Here is a 5,235-nt window from a genome sequence, read left to right on the forward strand (position 1 = left end):
TGGAATAAATTTGTGAGAAATTATTTAAAAATAGAAGTCTTAATACACGTTCAACTGATCATTCTTTTAGAACAATTTTCTGTAACTACTCTTTTCCCACAAGTCAACTTTAAGTCTGAATTTAATTGTAAATATAAATTATAATACTTTTGTAATTATAAAATTGTAGCTGGCATAACAACTGACATAACATTCCATTGTAATGCTTCCTCTGATATTTCCTATAGCTTATGAATGTCAACCAAGAAACTCCAAGTGACTTTAAGTTTTAATATAATTCAAAGTACCATTTTATGCATTCCATCACTGTATCTTAGGTTACAGGGAAAAATTAATTTTAGAAGACTTTTCATTAATAATTGGTTCATCTGAAGTGTCATATAAAATTGTGCTCTTTCTTGTCAAATTGAGACCATTTTTAAATTTGTATTTTGAAGTCTTACAGATATTTGATTTGCTATGTTGCAGAAGTTTTCAAAACTAGACTCTAAAATGAATAATTCTAATTGCTTCCTGATAGGCTTTATTACAATGTCTGTGCGGGCTTTTATTTTTGTACTACTTTACTGATGTGTGCTGCCTAAACTCTGGCAGTTCCTGTCCCAGCGCTCAGGAGTTATTTGTGCAAATGCCACAGACATGGAATTTAGGAACCAGATAGGCAACCTGGTAACCTAGAGCAAGTCCTAGCCCTGGCCTTATGCAGAGTCCATTTTCTCTTCAACTGCTGTCACTGCTACCCCCAGCACTGCTGCTTATCTACTGCTCTCGGCACCCTCACTGTCATCAAATGGGGCTGGTCCCCACCTGGTACCCTGCTCTGACTGCCCCTAGGTATCCTAACTGTTCTGATGCTGTGCTTGTGACAATATCTTGGTGCCTGGTGCTGCCTGTTTTACTTCATGGTGTGACCATCTGTTCTGCTCATGCACCTGCCTTGTTGTCTTATTTAAATTCACAAGTTAAAAACAAAGTTAAACTAGACATGAGGTGCATGCCTGTAGTCTCAGCACTCAGTATGCTGAGGTGGAAGGATTGCTTGGGCCTAGAAATTTGAGACCACCCTGGGCAACATAGTGAGACACAGTCTCAAACAACAACGATAATAAACAAAACCTCCACATAGATTAAAAAATAAAATTATTAGTAAATTAAAGTTACTGACAATAGAACATTAAACCAAGCCTGGCGACCTTCTGAGGATGGGGCTTTGCAGAACTGCAGAGATTGCATGGCTGTGAAGACAGTCCAGTCGGTCCAGGTTGTGGAGCAAGCGGGTCTTCTGCTCAGTCCATACACGCTGCAGACTTCGTGACGTCCATGTGCCAGTGGTGGAAAAAGATGCCAAGTGGAAAAAGCCTCAGTAGGAAAATCACAAGGGAGCTGCCTCATGTTTTGGAGCAAGGTCTTGGCATTTATAACATGAATTACGCACCACTGGAAAAACAGTTCCTAATGAGCTCCGATAAAAAAATGGAACTTTAAACCATGAGGCAAAAAGTGACCGTAAGACCTGACCTACTCATGTGGTGTCACCTCTTGGATCCACCAAGTAATAAGGTTGGTCAAGACCAGCATGAATTCTGATAAGATAAAACAGTACATCCAGAGCCAAGTAGGACCAGAGGGCATAAACAAGTGCATGAGTACGTAGTCTAGAGTCCCACAGCACTCAGTATAGTTACACCAGTGTCCATCTCTCAGCTCACTATTTTGAGACCTCTCTGGGCAACGTAATGAGACCCAGTCTTAAACAACAACAAGAATAAACAAAAATCCCCGCATGGATTAAAAGATAAAATTATGGTAACTTCAAGATGGTGATTAAGTTCTCCTATGACTAGATAAAGGAGGAGGAAGCTTGGTTTATGGATACAACAGCTTGGTACTATGGAGCAAGGTGGAAAGAGTGGTTGGCTGCATTACAGCCTCACTCAACGTTAACTGTGAAAGACTGTGGTAAGGAAAACCACCCTTATGTCCTCATGGACAGAGCTTTGGTGGTACAACTATCCATCCAGTTTGTGTGGAAGACATAGCGTGAAGTTAAAAATATCCCCTCTTTTTCTCTCCCTCCCTTCTCCATAGTGGTGAATAGCCTTGGTGAATGGTCATTAGCCTGGAAGAAAAAAGTTTGGATTGGAGACATGGAGGTCTGGGTTAGTGGCAACGGATGGATATACAGACTAGGCATAAGGGGCCGGGGATTTAGCTCAGTGGCACTGCGTCTGCCTTATAAGCACAAAGTCCTGCGTTCATTTCCTGGGACTGGGGAAAAAAAACCAAAACCAAACAAACAAACAAACAAAAAAACCCAGAATAGGCACAAAGTATGTGACAATGTGTGAAGAACTTTGTAGTTATATTGCAAGTTTATGACATAAAATTATTAACATAACTAAACATTAAGCCTAAATTCTCATATTTAAAAAAATGATCATAATTAGCAACATCATTAATCTTAGTAAATTTCATTTTAGCTATTAGTCTCAATTGCAATATTTGACGGTTAGGTTCTGTTAGACCAAGGTCTCTCTTAACTCCAAGTGGGCAGCTATTGAGCCCTCCCAGTCACCTGGCAAGATTAATTCGGGAAAAGGTGCTGCTCTTTGCCAACACTATTTCTCGAATTCTATTTAATGGAACTCATTTTTCTTTTTTTGTTGTGGTACCAGGGGTTGAAATCAGAAGCTTGTGTTTATGAGGGCAGGTAGCAGCACCACTGAGCTAAATCCCTGGCCCCAGAACTCACTTTTCTCAGTAAAGTAGGTAATTGGTTGGTGTTTTCTCTAGTTTTCATTTTATTTATTCAACTAATTAATTAAGAAAATATTTATTAATCACCTACAATGTACCACGGAATACTTCAGGTAATGGGTATATATGTTTGAACAAAATGGACAAACATTCCTGCCCTCCAAAGACCTATATTTTAGTGGTAGGAGATAGATAATCAAATAAGTCAGGAAAGTATGTATTGTATAGGAAGATTGTGAGTAGAGTGAAAAAAAGAGAAGCAAGAAGGGAAATAAAAGACTACTAGGGGATGGGAAGCCGCAATTTCAAATAAGGCGGCTGGGGAAGGACACATTGAGCACATTTAAGCAGACAATTGACTAGGTGAAAAAAGAGTCAGATGGGTATCTGGGGAAAGATCATTCCAATAAATACAATGACCATGAGTCTGCTGAGTTTGCCAATTTCTACTCTTTCAGTAATTTGGTGATGATGGGGAATGTGAGATAGCTTTGAAGTTTTGATTTACAAATGTTAAAATGCACTGTTTTCTTGGCCTCTTTCTTCAACCACTTCAGCTCACTTTGAGTTTATTATAGTTTTTGATGGAGACACCCTAAACTAGAATAGTGCTGAAGACTAGTAGTTATTACATCTGTTCTTAGGGGACAGAAATAGAGAGAAAGGGCTAGGAAGTCAACTAAGAAAAGAGATTCAATGTCAGCCTCTCCTTAAAGTTCTACTTGCTGCGGTTTGGCATGTGAAGGAGACCTTTGGGAGTCATTCAATGCCAGGGAAGATGGGGTGGGGGCAACAGTAACATAATAAATAGTTCCATTTTATTTCATACATTTTAACATTATGTGGCAACTGTAGAAGTTATAAAATAGGCCGGGCGTGGTGTCGCACACCTGTAATCCCAGCACTCGGGAGGCTGAGGCAGGAGGATCTCTGTGAGTTGAGGCCAGCCTGAGCTACATAGTGAGTTCCAGGTCAGTCTCACTACGTAGTGAGACCCTGTCTCAAAAAAAAAAAAAAAGAAAAAAAAAGAAAAAGAAAAAAGAAGTTATAGTATTTCCACTATAATTTAAAAATTATGGCTACGTAAGGGAAAAAGTTATGAAAGTTTTGCTTTCTGAATATTAACTCCAGTTTTAGCGGGCCCTATTATTGTGGTGGTGTCAAGGGCCCGGTAAGCTTTTGAAAGTGCCCTTGAACCTTAAAAAGTGTCCTGACCAACATGAAGCACCACTACTGTTTAGTAGGTGCACTGCTGCCTCTTTTGGAAGTTTGGGCCAATATTTGACAGCATTAGGTTAAAAAATATTCATTTGTTGTGAAAACTGGACACTTAGGGCTTTAAGAAAAGTTCAAGTCATTCTTCCTGAGTTGAGGAGTTATTTAGCCTCACTGCCTCAGTGCTTCCTTCCTTTACAGTGTTTGTCTTTGTTACTTTCTCATCTCTGGGACATAATACCCAACACCCACAATCTCAAGGAGGAGAGGTTTATTTTGGCTCATTGTTTCCGTCTGCGGTGGGCTGGCTCCAAGGCAGAAACAAGATGGCAGAGTAACACGGCTGAGGAAAAGGTGCTGAACCCATGGCAGCCAGGAAGCACACAGAGAAGCTGGGGACAAGAGTACACCCTTCCAAATCCTGCCTTCATTGTATCTCCTAACAGCAAGCCAGCTGTAGAGTCCTGTAATTCAATCATCTTCCCCAACCCCACCTCTATTCAGGGATACTTTTCATGAGACTTTTGGAGGACATTTATATCTAAACTATGACACGGTTAAGGGAGGATTAAGTGGGACAATCATGTAAATCACTAAGAGCAGTGCCTCACATGTAAAACCGCTAAAAATGTTGAGAATTATTATTAAATCCACAAAAATATCTATGGAGAAGGTGCACCTCGTAATTCTTCTGAGGCCCACGTTAAAGATACATCTTTGTTAAACTTGATTTTACCAGTAAAACCAGCTCCCTTGATTTCATAGTTCGCTGGTCTCACGAACGTTTATTAAACCCTCATTCTGTTATGTCTTGCATCAGGGAATTGGCCTTAATCCAGTAGAATTTGTTTTTCATCGGAGAAAAAAGTTCATCGCAGTATTAAATCCCAAGTAGGTGCCAGGTGTCCTGAATTTTAGAAAAGTTATTGTCAGAAAACAACTAGAAGGCCTCAAAGGCGCTCAGATCCTGTGGGAAGGCGAGATGGGCGGGCATTGTGCCCGATTGTGTGAAGAAGGAACTTCTGGCCTCGGCCTATTGGTTGGAGTTTAAAACCCTCCCGGGCATTTGGCTGGAGGCTGAATAGGATACCAGGGTTGCCCTCTTCCTAGAGTTAAATCACGTGCTTCAAAGTGAAGGTGCTGGAAGCGGAGCGCCCTTCCCCCTCCGGCGGCATCCTGATCTGCTCCGGCCACATCCTGCTCCCGGCGCTCCCCGCACCTCGCTCGGGCTGGGCCGGGTCTCCGGGCCGCGGGTGTGTCCCC

The sequence above is a fragment of the Fukomys damarensis genome, unplaced genomic scaffold (genome assembly GCF_012274545.1).
Source record: "Fukomys damarensis isolate Sample0158 unplaced genomic scaffold, DMR_v1.0_HiC HiC_scaffold_15, whole genome shotgun sequence".
In the NCBI taxonomy this organism is placed as follows: domain Eukaryota; kingdom Metazoa; phylum Chordata; class Mammalia; order Rodentia; family Bathyergidae; genus Fukomys; species Fukomys damarensis.